At 37.6% G+C, this 14,582-nt stretch overlaps 1 long non-coding RNA gene across 1 annotated transcript in view; it reads left to right on the top strand.

Moving 5' to 3' along the window:
• Positions 1-4,086: 4,086 nt before the first annotated feature.
• The window catches only part of LOC144454331 (uncharacterized), a 40,183-nt gene continuing 29,687 nt past the window's right edge, over positions 4,087-14,582 (top strand). Inside the window, exon 1 of the long non-coding RNA XR_013482721.1 lies at positions 4,087-4,336. This is a non-coding gene — a long non-coding RNA (uncharacterized LOC144454331). The remainder of the gene's footprint in view (positions 4,337-14,582) is intronic.

The raw sequence follows: 14,582 nt of genomic DNA on the forward strand, positions 1-14,582 counted from the left end.
CTTCATGGATCAGCTACTTTAATTGCCTTGATTTAGATAAGGAAACTGGAATCTAGAGAAGTTAAGCAACTTGCCCAATGTCACAAAATTAAGTGGAAAGCTGGGATTCAAACTCCAACTTTAGTGTGCTTTCTACCATACAACAAAACTCAAATTTATATACCGATTTAAGGTTCATAAAGTGCTTTGCTCAAAACAACCTCGTGGGCTTGATATTGAGAGAATGATGCAATATCAAGTCATTGTTACTGCATGTCTTATTATTCCCATTTGACAGATGAGGACACCAAAGATCCTAGACTATGGTCACATAGTAAGTGCTTGAGCCAGGCTTTAAACATAGGCTTGTTGGTACTATCAAACACTCTTTCCCCTATACCACACTGCCTCAGTGCAAGGCTTCTGTTCACCTGGTATTCCACACTCTCATTACATACCTGTATGCCTATTACCAACACCCCCCCCCAAAAACAAAACAAAATAAAATCAAACTATACAAAAATAAACACAAAAACAATAAATGTTCTTGAGAAGGGCTCATCTCCATGTCTTTATGCATGCATGTCACTATTCGTGATATGCTAAAGTTTATTTACATTCACTATAAATTTTCCCATCACCTTTTTATTCATCCAAAATTGTATTTCTGTGGACATCATGATTTTCCATGAATTATAGTTATATAGATTAATTGGGAAGATATTGGTCACATAAAGATTGATTTTTCCAGCAAGGGGCAGCTTGGGATTATTGGAATGCTATACTATTGCCCCAAAACAGCCTAGCTTGATATCCTTCTCCCATTCAACTCTTCTATATACTATGCCTGTGTAACATATATGTGCTACTAGGCTACTTTGAAAAATCTCTTAATTCCTTTGTGTGTGTACAGCTTCCGTTGCGGCATCTTTCAATCTCTCAATACCTTAATAGATGGTCTATATTTAAGTTTGTCAAGGTGTCTTCTAAAAATAGTCTCCGGAATTAAACACAGTATTTCATAAATGTTCAAACCAATGCAGAGTACAGTATAACTATCACCTTTCTTAATCAAGATTTGGTGGTATTGTTGTTCAGTTGTTTCAATTGTGTCCAACTATTTGTGACCCCATTTAGAGTTTCCCTGGCAAAGAAACTGGAGTAGTTTGCCATTTCCTCCTCCTGCTCATTTTACAGAAGAGGCAACTGAGGCAAACAAGGTTAAGTGACTTGTACATCTCTTTCATTGTAGACTAAAATTGCATTAGATTTTGGCAGCTGTATAGCACTGCCAGCTCATACTGAGACTGGCATAGGTCTTTGTCTCAGGAACTGCACTTATGTTAGGTATCCCCTGTCCTCCTGAACTTGTGTGATTTCCCTCTGCCCCCAAAAAACTAAATTGAAATTTGCATTCATCCCTCTTAGATTCAATCCTGCTTTCTTTTTGCTTATTTTCTAGCTTGTTTAGATCTTCTTAAATTCAAATTCTGTCATGAAGCTTCTATTACTTGCAAGTTTGATAAGCATGCCATCTAAGTATTTAAACAAGCCATACAGTAATGTATGTATAAGGGTATGTAGAGATAGATAAATAGATAGATAGCTTAACAGAGATAATAGCAAGCTTGGTGCCATTCTGCTAAAGACCACCTTTAACTCTGACCATTATCTCCTAATCAGCATTTTGTTTTGAGTTTCTGAAGCCACCTGGTCGCACTAACATCCATCCTACATTTCTCCATCCTGTCCACAAAAGTGACCTTAAATGACATCTAATCCAACAATCTGGTTTTCTAGATGAGGAAACTGAGGCCAAGAAATGTTGTGTTAGTTAATATGAAGTGACTTGTTCAAGGTCACAGGTATTAACTGGAAAAGCCCAGATTTAAACATAAGTTCTCTGACTCTAAACTCAGGGCTCTTCTCACTGTCCCAATAGTGATACATAACGACCCCCTCACCCCAGTCAGCCTTTCCAAGACTAATCTGGCTAAAGATTAATTTTAGGCTTGGATTATTTTAATTTTAATAACTAAAAATCAGAATGTTGTCTACATGCTGATCTAATGAATCTAGAGCATGGTATATCCATGTGAAAAAGGGAAAGTTGGAGAAATTTTAAAGGAAAATATGGGAAATTAAGTCAATTTTCATAACCAACAATTGCTGTGACTAAAAATTATTTTGATGTATGTACAGTTTTATATTTAATACTTTGTATGTAAAATTTATGATGTACATTAATTTTCTTATTAATGTCTATTTCCATGATGTTGGATGCCATGACTGAGAAAGACAGTTTGGAACATGTTTCTCTAGATGTGTGTCCCTATCAAGACTATAAGCTTAAAAGTCCTCTTTTTTATGTCATTTGTATTGCCCACAACTCCTAAGCATCTAGAATAATACTGGGTGCATAGTAAATGTTTGGCAGTCAGTGTGGAAACATCCTCCACCAATGTATAACAAACGATCTATAAAATACGTTCTTAGAAAATTGCTTGATGCTAATTAAAGTTTTTTGGAAGGGAATGTTGGGAAAGTTCAGTGGAATGACTCTCCTATGGTCACATAGCTAGTAAATGTCAGAGACTGGATTTGAAATCATATTGTCCTAACTCCAAGACTCCAGTCATCTATCCTGTATACTGTACTACCTTTCTGAGTGCTTGGCAATATTTTAAAATATGAATTCAAAGCCAATTTAAGAAGTGGACAAACATTTTTTTACAACCATGTTTTGTGGCTTGCAACCTGGCCTATTTATTTTCAGTCAATCAATTAGCCAGCACATACTATGTGCCAGGCACTGTGATAAGCAGTGGGGATGAAAATATGAAGAATGAAACAAAATTTACTTTCAAGGAGCTTAAATGCTGAAGAGGAAAAAAAACTGCACACATGTATGTATACATGTATGTATAATACCCATATATACATGTGTAGATGCAGAATAAATACAACTGGATGGTACTTAAATGAATTGAAAAGTAGCTAGGGAGGGAGTGGACATTAGCAATTTGGGGAGGGGTGAATGCAAAGGCTTCTTTTAGAAAGTAGTACTTGAATACCCTGACTAGAATTTTATGATGCATGCGCCAAGTGTACCATTATTAGCTTAGAATTCCATAGGTATATTCTGAGCTTATTACAGAGTAACAGCTGTGGAGAGTTATCCTACCAGAGGACTGTCAGATGCCCCTTTGGCAGGCAATCAGGGACTTCTTTTGACCACTACTGTTCAAGTAAGGATAGTAACTGTTAAATAGTTTTTGAAGGACTCAGCTTTATATTTAACATGCATTTTCCTGTGAGATCCTTGGTGCTACCGTTAAGTAACTGATAAACCTATGGAATCACTGTGAACGATCTGCTATGTAATCATTCCTGTTCTGCTGCCAATGACTGTGTGGTCTCAGGAATTTTTAGCCTCTAGACCTTGTTTAAATAAATTGAGGATCAAGCATCAGTCATCTTCAGCCTGGTAGAAAAATGAATCATATCCTTTTTGTTCCTTTCAGCCAGAACCTTTTCTTTAATCACTTTTTCAAGCTCTTCTCTTGTTTTAAAGATGATTTCCTGTTCCAGGACATGGAAAAACTGGTTCACCCAGAAAGGTGAGCAAATTAATGTGGTATTGGAAAAGACAAATAGCAGAGTGCTTTGACTAGATGATGTGGAGAATTGCAGCAGGTAGGTAAATCAGACCAGAAGTTCTTTTTCTTGAAACACCAGGGCAATCTTGACAATTAAATGGTTGTTTTGTTTGCTTGTTTATTTGGCAATTGCTTCTTTTAAAAAATGGGCACAAACTTTTGCAGGGATATGTTGTTCTTTTGAAATACACTTCCCCAGAAGTGTATCAGTTAGGGGCTGTGTTTTGTGTAACTTAATGGGTTAAAAACTCCAGAAGATAGTAGTTCATGAGAGGTGAGACAATATGGTACAAAATGCCATAAAAGATAATAGGTTTATATGAATTGGCATGTGTTAGTGATTATGCAATCACTCATTTCCCACAGATTTCTTTTTATAGGAAACTTTGGAAAATCCCAAAAGAACTGACCGAGTCATTTAAACCACAACAGGTTTCTTTCAACATCAAAACCATGGCTAGGAGTGGGCGAGAAATATTTTTATATATATATTTTTTTCTGCTGGGCATGGATGGCCTGTTTCTGACTGGGGAAGGCTGTGGCTTGCTCCTCTATGGAAGCTCTCGAACAGCAGAGGAATATGAATCTGACTTCCTCCAAAAACCAAGGCATCCTGCAAACATCCAGGCAGAGGAAGCATTTTTTTACTATGACATGGGAACGGGCCACTGAGATCCAAATGCAAACGGACGTTTCATGTAAGTGAGTGCTTCTTCCCCCAGCTTGGCTCTTTGCCTAATTCAACAGGCACTTAGGTGGCTGAAGAGGGAAATTTTTGTTAAAGTGAATCCAGCTCTAAGTTGGACATGGAACCTTTTGACTGGCAGCGGAGCTCCTTCCCCTAGCTGGCAAAATTAGCAAGTTTCTTTGTTGTTATTAGGTTTTGAAAAAAATACCCTGTTTCTTGGCATAAGCTTAGCCATCCTTTGCTCCCCTCCAGCTCACCCACTCCCCGCCCAATTAAATACAGGGAAAGATCTACACTGCTCTACACTGCTCGTTCTTGAAACTCTTTTCTCCAAAGGGCAGTTCCCTTTCAGACTCTCCACAGCCTCTTGACAGCTGGCTCGCTACCAGGTGGCCCCTGAAAGTTCTTCCTTCCCCGATGGTGGATGTCAGGAGGAGTCTGTTTGCTGTCATCAGAGAGGCTCCTCTTACATGAATAACCATAAATTGGAGGGGGGGGGTGGGGAGAAAGGTAGTTTTCAGCCTCCAGATACACTTGAAAGCTCTGTAGGGGAAAGGTGAATTTTGAGATGTTGAAACTTCTACAGCTGTCCCTTGGGGAACACACTAATATGGGCAAATACTATCACCTCTATAAGACATGTGATACATCAAAATGTTACTTTATCTACTAAATTATATACACACATGTACATACATATACATATACATGCAAAATCAATTCTTCATTTATGTATGAGGAAGCATTGTTCAGAGTTTTGCAAGTACAATTGAAGCTAAATAAATGGGAATGTTGCTCCATTTCTATACCTGTTGAAGTGAGATATGATGAAAAGGAGTAATGGATCTGAAAGAAATCTCAGAGGTCATAGAATCATAGGTTATTAAATGTAGAGATAGGAGGGACTCCAGAAGCAATCTAGTTCAAATTTTCCCTTTTAAAGATGAGATCACAGAAGCCCAGGGAGTTCTTAGGATTTTAGTTCTCCAGTGAGAAGGGCCCTCAAAGGCCATCTAATCTAGTTGGAGAGGTTTCAGTTGTACCCAATTCTTTGTGCCCCATTTGGGGTTTTCTTGACAAAGATACTGGAGTGGTTTGCCATTTACTTCATCTCCAATTCATTTTGCAGATGTGGAACTGAGGCAAGCAGGGTTAAGTGACTTCCCCAGGGTCACACAGCTAGTAAGTGTCTGAGGCCATATTTGAACACAGGAGAGAAAGTCTTCCTGACTCCAGGCCCAGCCACATAACTGCCCCCTCATTTTGCAGATGAAGAAACTGAGGTACATAGAGTTTAAGTGACTTTCCAGTAATCAGACAGGCAGTAAGAGTCAGATGTGGGATTTGAAGCTAGCAATGTTTTCAGAATCATATAAGTAAAGTAGTGCAGACTTGGAACTTGAACTGAGGTGTCCTGTCCCTGCTGCAGAAGGCAGTTTCCTCTGTGTAGACATTGGTAATTTATACTTTTTGATTTATATTATTTTATTTGCTGCTTCACTTCTAACATGATCATCCTCCATCTGATGTTGCTATTGATGGTATAGGATTTTGTTGTGAATAATGCCTGAAAAGGCTAATCTGTGATAGTACTCATTTTGTACATTTTGTAGGTATCTCCTACCTGGAATTAATCACAGCAATATCTGTTTTTGGACCCATTGCAATTTGTGCATCTGCCTTTTGGCTTTTTTTAAAAAAAGGAAGTTTCTGCTTGGGAGAATAGGGGAAATATATCAAAATGGATAATTTCTATTTTTAATAAACAAAAACACCACAGATAAATACATCATATAATGCCTAACCGCCTGGTAGGTACTCAAAAGTATTTGTTGAATGAACGATATAATTAAAGATACTGGTCTGCAGCTATAGAACAGCAAATTAAAATGGGCAACAAGGATTTAAATAATTCAATTTAGACCTACTTTATTTTATAAAACAGAGTAAGCTTTCTGGAAACATATTGAGGACCTGTTTTTGTTTAAACTCTTCCCTTTCCCCTGTCGTATAGTCCATATATTATAAATGTACAGCATAAAGTAACGTCTAGTAAGGTAATTATTACAACCCTCTAATGATTTAGGCAATTGATATCTGATATTTCTAAGTATGGCACATTTAAGGCAATGAGTTCTGAATAATGCGTATTAAATATATTTTAATGATCTGAAAGTTTTATTTAAAGCATTACTATATTTTAAAAATCACTTAGCAAATGTAGTTTTAGTTCATTTACCATATTCATGTTCTGGTGCTTATTTAAAGGAAGAGATTAGAAAGTTCAGAGTTAGAGAAACAAATTGCCATACTAATCTTCAGGTATTTCTCTTCCTGATATGGCCACTAATTTCTAATCAAAGCACCATAGGCCCAATCACTACACTTTTTTCTTTAGAGTGCCACAAACCCATGGCCATGAATGTGAAATCCAACGTGTCAGTAGCCCTCTCAGAATACCAGCTCTGGTATATGTGGCAATGGAATAGATGTAGAGCTCTGGAACAATTCACAACAATGGCACCTTGTTGACCTGATTCAGTCTATTTTGACAAACATTATCAAGTTCCTGCTAAGTACCAGGTACTTTGCTAGGCATAGGAGGTACAAGGACAAAAATAAAGCCTTTGCCCTCAAGGGGCTTATATTCTACTGGTGAAATGCAAAATGTCTACAAGTCCATAAATACAAAGTAATACAAACTAATTTCAAAAGGGAGGGAGGATGGATAATTGGGAATATCAGATAAGGCCACAAATAAGAGATGACACTTGACTTGTGCTTTGAAGGAAACTAGAATTACTTTAGGGCATAAACAAGGAGTATACTACATACATGTAAAGACTTAGAGAGGAGAGAGAATGCATGGGGGAACATTTGGCCATTGAGGGACAGTAGAAAATTGAAAGAACTGATTGTGAATCCTCCATCAATATTGGTAGGCCTTTCAGGTTACCTAAAAAGAAAAAGCCCAGAATTAACAATAAGATGTATTATCAAGCACATTTAGAAGAGCAGAGTCACTGATGAGTAATACAAAATGAATGGGCTATATTGGTGTTTAATTGATCCTATGTCTAAATCAGAAATGAAGACATTCCATCAGTTAAGTCAATCTGCTGGATAACATTATTTTATGTTACTTCTACTCCTTTATAGTTTGACATTTAAATTATTTCTATCATTGTAAAGAAATTGTGAATTCACCACTCAACTCTGGCTCTTCCATGCTGTGCTGACTATTTTATTTCATCCTTTATGGCTTTCCTCTTGAACTTCTTTCTATAAGCATTTTACCTTATACCAGGCAGTTTATAATTTTATTACATACTACCTTGTATATAACCACATAGCACATGGATTCCCCTCATGTAAGTATATCCAGATAGCTAAAACTGGTATGAGCTACTTTGGAGGTTATCATCTACTCAAAGCTGTATTTCAAAAGCCTTCACTAATGTGTTTACTTTTACTAATCCAGCCAGGAGATACATTAAAGCAAAAGGTATTTAATCAGATAGCATAGCAAAGAAAATGAAAAAAAAATTTCCCCACACACAATCCCACTGGTTATAACACTATTAGTGGGAAAGGGGAAACTCACAAGGAACACACATAAGCAGAGAGTAGGCTTGGAAGGCCATAAGAGTAGTGAATCCTTCTGGTGATATTATTACTGGGCTCTCATTTGTTCATCGTTGAGCTTGTTTTTACTAGGTATTTCTGTTCTCTGAGCATCTTTGCTGAGCTGCTGTTCTTCAAATGAGATATGAGTTCTTATCTATATGAGTAAATGTCTGCCCACTTCAGCTTATAAACCTAGAATCTGTCTTTATCTTGTATGACACATACCCCAACCACACACACCCAGCCAGTTTGTTAGGAATATTTACATATTTTAAGTCTGTCTTTTGAAATGCGTATTTTCCCTATGATACCACTCAGACTGTCCCAGTCTAAACTCTTACATAAGTTATAATCCAAAATTATTTTAAATTACCTCAGAATTGTTCACCTGGGCCTACTTCAAATTGTTCTAGAGGACCCCACTTAGCAAAACTAAAAGAAAAAACAAACAAAAAAACAAACAACTAGGGGGAGTTAGGGTCAACTCCCATAATACTCTTGGTTGTTGCCATGCTTATCAGCCCCGGACTGAAAATGAGGTTTGGTGGAGTTGGCAATACCTTTGCCCTATTTCACCTTCACTTCCCAATTTAGCTATACTCTCCATACTTACACAATTCTCTAATTTCTCCAAGTCCGTGCTAGTCTAGCCTCTCCAACCATATGGTAAATTTCTTGAGCGCCGTGGCAATATCTCATATTTCTTCTATGTCTTCTCAAAGCTTAACATAATGTGAGTACTTGATTGGCAATCAATAAACACTTGTTCACTGAATGAATATCCACACATCTTACTGGATACTTTGAGCTCATGATTTTCTTTTTTAATTTTGCCTCTAATTAGTTTTAGAACTGCAAAATATCACATAGGATGTACGACAAGTTACTTGTTCCACATTCCTTTGTCTCTCCCTTCCATATCAAGAAGGAGCTATTGCTAGCAAGATCAAAAATATAAACATAAACACACACACACACACACACACACACACACACACACACACATCTCCCTCTCTCCTGCACAAGCAAGTTACTTTTGCCCTGAATTTCTATCTCCTTACACAATTTTTCCCCTTGCTGCTACTGTTCCAATGTTTCCCACTTTTAATTTCTCTATTAACTTTAATTAGGCTCCTGAGCTTACTGGCCAGGTGGTTTTTCCCTGAGCACTCAGAGCTCCATTTTCCAGGCTTACAGTCGAATTTAGCTAAGCCATGGATTTGAGACAGAAGACTAACATTATACGCCATGCAAAAAGTCAGAGCCACCACAACTCATTTCATCCACCGAGGATTTCAGCAGGCAGCCCTTTTAATAAGCCAGGCTGTGCATTTCTCAAAAAATACTTTGGGATCCATTTATGAAAACAATATTGGTTATGATTCTGCAGCTGGAAAATTGCAGAGGAAATAATGTTTGTCCTCCTGAAAACATGTTAGGTTCATATAGCTTAGATGACATAAATCATTGTGTGTGCAACTGTTTCTCAGTTTCTCTGAAGCACACTGTAATATTTATTTTCCTAACATGATTGTAAAGGGCACATAATAGAAGATGTTGGAGCGAGTTCCCTATATCTTCACTCGCCGGTCTTCTGGAATCAGTAGACTTCCAAACATAATTTACTGGAGGAAACATATTTACTCTCCATGTATTAAAGCAGTGCTTATTTGGCTTTTTCTTGCTAAAAATCTTAAAGAAGGAACCCAGCAGAGCCACAGACCTTCAATGGTGCTCCTATAGGGCATTTGAACATCTCAGGTACTGGTTGCTGGTTTAATAAAAGGATAGGATTTCCATTTACTTCAGGCAGGCTTAATGCATTGTTCTTGTAGTGAGACAGTCAGAATGAGTCAGGAGCCAAAGAATACACTTTATAGACACAAATAATCGTAAATTCAGAATGTCACCTTTAGGCAGAGGCATTTTTATTATTGTTAGTGGAGCTGCTGAGTAGGTTTGATGTTTTATTCTCTTGGGGACTAAATGTTCCAGAGTACCGGAGCCCTATCTTTATCAGGCTCCCAAGGAGGGAGCCCGGCCAAACTTGCTTCCTATACTTCTCTATGATTGATAGCAGATGGCATGCTTTAAAATAAACCTATCCATTAGCAGTCCTCAGTGTTTTTACTCAAGGCATTTACAACTGTCTCAACTAGAAAACACATTCACTTCATGAGCTAGTTTCAGTCCTCAGCAGCTGTACAGGTGCAAATCTTTCATTAACTCTTAAATAGTGGTGAAATAAACAATGTATTTTATTTTACTTTGGTTCAGGGAGTTTACTTCAAAGCAGCAGTGGAACTGGAATACTCCAAAACAGAGCTTAAAAGGATGGAGTTTTATTAAAACCGAGCAATGTTAGGCAATGATATGCTTTCTCTGAGTAACATATAGATCACGTGGGTGTTATATTCACGAAGTTTGTTTCTATGAACATAGTTTAAATGGGAAATTACCAATCTCGCAGGAGCATTTCTGAAGAGGCATAGAAGGAAGGGAGCAGAGTTAAAGTTCCTGGCATGGTTTGCATTTGTTTCCAGAGCAGGACTAGGGGCGTGTGTATTTTCCTTTTCCTTTCCCCTCCACGACTTCTCTTCCTCAAATCTCAGAGAGATGAAGAAGAATGCCCAGCCCTTGTTGTGTCGTAATAGTTTGCCAGATAGCCACTTTCTTGGACTTAGGGAATAAGCTAATTAATTTTTAAATGCCATTTTTATTAATAGTATCATAGGCGAATAAGCTGGTCTGCAAATTTTGTGTTGTACTGGAGAGAGAAAAAACTTATTACCAGCAAGCATGTAACATTAGCATTTACAATACTTAAATACTTAAAATATTAAATAATACTTAACACTTTAATACTTAAGATATTAAAATAATATTTCTTTAATGCATTGATGGATCTGTAATCAATGTAAACCCTTTCTCTAGAGGTGAAGTCTACGCTTACCTTCTCATACTGGATTTGACCCTTTTCTTTCCACACATCCTCTGGAGGGGTTCTATCCAATGGTCTTGGCATCTTTGTCTAGTTGTCTTGAAATAATTTTATTAGTAATGGAATACCAGAAGGTATAGAGGGAGTCCGTTGTTTATCCTTCAATAAGCTACATTTGAATGTATAGGGTTTAAAAGGGTCAACAAAAGTAGTATGGTATAGCCCATCTTGAGGTCAGAAATACTTGGGTTCAAGTCATATCATAGACATAATACTGATTGTGTGACCTTGAGCAAATGATTTAACTCTTAGTGTTCCAGTGTCAGTCTGTACTGGTAGTTGGGGGGGGGGGTGTGGAGAAATAGGAGGGGAGAGAGAGAGAGAGGGAGAGAGAGAGAGAGAGAGAGAGAGAGAGAGAGGGGGGGGGGAGAGAGAGAGAGAGAGATTAACTAGAGTGACTGCCAAATGTATACTGATTATAGTAATAGGTAATTAATAGCCTTAATAGGTAAGCCAGGGCAGATGATGGGGGAAAAATTCACATCAATGAATCTTTGTGGAATTAAGTTCAATTAAATTGCATGGAATTCAAACTCTAAGGCAAGAAGATCTCATTAGAATATTACTGACATAAAGCTAGATTTAGGGAATAAAATGGCCCAGAAAGTAGTTATATAAAATGTACCAGTGGGCAATTCATTTTTCCTAGATAGTTTGCCATCACTCTGTTGAATACCAAATTACTACATATAATATGTTTCCAGAATGAGGCATAGAGGAGTTGTCCATAGGCAATGATAGATATTGATAATTCAGTGATCATAAATGTAGGAATTTTTGGTTCCTAGAGTTAGTTCACATGAAGTTCTGAATACAGTATTGAGTGATAAGAATCAAGGTGAAGGTATACTTAGTGGCTCTTCAGAATTCTTTGTTCTAATAATCTTTGGGCTATGACCAGTAACTGGAGATTAGTCCAGGGTGCTTTGATTTACAATTTTAGAAGAAACATTCCTCATGAATAATTTCTTCTCACCTCATTATTAGTTTCAGAATCACAATAGATGAGTTCAATTAAGTCCATTCACATTCATAAAACTTCACTGGGGAAGGAGAAAAATGGGAACCATAGGAAGCAGCTTTAAGGAATAGTTTACTAGCTAAAATAAATATCAAAAGAGAAAAAAAAAGGAACAGGTAGTTTTCTTCTGAAAAGTTCAAGTTATTCTGAAGCTTGAAAGAAGTTTAAGAACACTATGAAATCTCAATCAGCAAGCATGTATTTTGACCTTTTGACCTTTGACAAAACTTTTAGGCAATAGGTAGCAGAGTGGATAGAATATTATTAGATGTAAAGTCAAGAAGACCTGAGTTCAAATTCTACCTCACTCACCCCTTACTATCTGTAAGACCCTGAGCAAATCACTTTAACCTCTCTCAACCTCAGTTACCTCATCTGTAAATAGGAATTGAGGCAGCTAGGTGTCTCAGAGGATAGAGTACTGAGCCTTGAGTTCAAATCCCCTCAAATACTTACTAGCTGTGTGGCTCTGGGCAAGTCACTTAACCCTGTTTGTCTTAATCCACTGGAGAGAGGAACAGTAAACAACTCCAGTGTCTGCATCAAGAAAATCCCATGCCTTGTATTGGCATGCAAAGAGAGAGACAGGACTGAACAACAAAATGGAAACTCCCCAGGCTTGCTGTGAGTGTCAAATGTAATCATATGTAAAGCACTTTGCAAGATTGTAAAGTGCTATGTAAACATTAGCCATTGTCATTATTACAATTGCAGTTGCAGTCATTGTCTACTATGAAATGGAGTTGTATATAGAGTAGTAGGGTGATGGACTCCAGAGTCAGAAGACCTGGGTTCCAAACCCTCTTCTCATTCTTACTGGGTATGTGAGAATGGGCAAATCATTTAACCTTTATGAGCCTCATTTTCCTCATCTATAAAACGGATGTAATATGACTTTACTAGGGTGCTTTGAAACTCAAATTAGCTATACTCTGCCAATTCTAAAACACTTTGCCAATTCTAAAGCACTGTATAGATGTCATTGTTATTATCAACTTGGGGTAATAGTCTTGTATTAAGGGCTGCAGAGAGCATAGCAGATTTCTATAGCAGTACCAACTCCACTATTTGTCTGACTGACCTCAGGCACATTGTTCCCTTAAAGTGTGGGAACCTCAGTTTCTTTCCCCATCAGTAAAATGAGATGGTTTTACTCTGCCATCTTTAAATCTTTTCTAGCTCTGGGGCACTATGGGGCTTGTTAAAGAATCCCTCCAGCTTTCAGCCTGTGGGGAAGCTCTCCCTGATTTCAGCATGGCAGATGTCTCTCTACTTTTATAGACTCCAAGATAGCTCACCTACACTCTGAAAAGCCACCATCTGGAATACTTGCTCTTGACAGAGCTCCAGAATTTCTAGCAGGTCACTTCATAGGTCAAGCCCACTCCATGTGTGGTGACTAGAAACCGTGCCTACCTCATGGTCTTTCCAGGTTTGCTCCTTTATTATCATGTTTGCTTTTTTTTTTCTGATGTTTTTAAAGACTGCTTGAAAATACCTCTTTTTTTTTTCTCATTCTTCAAATATCTATTCCACCTCCTCTTGAGTAAGCAAAAGTAATGATTTTTAACTAGCTTAGACAGGGCCTTTTTTTTTCCTAAGCTGATCCAAAAAGTCATGTTGGCAATTTTCTCTTCATTAGACATTCATCCCAAGAGTCCGCTTTTCATTTGTTATATTGAAGGATTGTCATAGTTTTACTAATAACTGGAGATTAGAGTTTGCTAGGTAGTGAACATCTGCCTCCAACCATCTTTTTAGGGCCTCATCCATTTCAATGAGAAACATTAGAAGGTTAAGCTTATTTCAGATCATGGGACACATCTGGGTCCCTGTAGAGTACAGTATCAGTACTGTCACAGGATAGACATAGCACTTATTTAAAACTTTCTCAATGTGGCCAGAGTTCCCTGCTACTGATTGGTGACTTTTGTTTTTATTGTTATTATTATTTTTTAAATCAGGTAAATAAGCTTGGTTTGCAAGACTTCACCAACGAAGAAGTAAATGGTCATGTTTCCTCAAATGACAGCAATCACTTCAGAAATTCATAGCAAGCCTCCAACATGTAGTGTGACAGTTCTTTGCTTTAAAGCTATAGGAAGGGGGAGGGGGTGGATACCCTGTAGGATTTTATAGCTATTAAGTATTTTTATTGCACTTTATGTTTTGCAGAGTGCTTTACAATCCATTTTATTAGTGATTAATTAATAAAAGTTAGACTTCTGACAAAACCCTGGCCTGGAATTTAGAGAAGAGATTTTTTTTTCCTTGACTCTGTCCACTGATGGTGTAAGCCATGGTTTTTTCCTTTGTTGAAGTTTTCCTCTCTATAAAATGGGCAGAATATTATTTATTGTGTGTTTCTTTGGCCCATTGTGCAAGTCAATTAGATTATACTAGGTCACTTATAAGGGAACCCTAGCACATTTACAAAGTCCTGCTAACTCTGATCTAGGGCTCCCGTCCCAGTGACTGGCCTTTGACATCTTTTTCTTCCCCTTTTCCCTTGCTAAACAAGAATAATGGAATTGTCATCGAGCCAGTTGAGTGCTTGGATAGTAGCCAAGGGTCTGGGTTGAATCCCCAGTTGGGTTTGACATTTGT

The sequence above is a fragment of the Phascolarctos cinereus genome, unplaced genomic scaffold (genome assembly GCF_003287225.1).
Source record: "Phascolarctos cinereus isolate Bilbo 61053 unplaced genomic scaffold, phaCin_HiC Scaffold_726;HRSCAF=1367, whole genome shotgun sequence".
NCBI lineage: Eukaryota > Metazoa > Chordata > Mammalia > Diprotodontia > Phascolarctidae > Phascolarctos > Phascolarctos cinereus.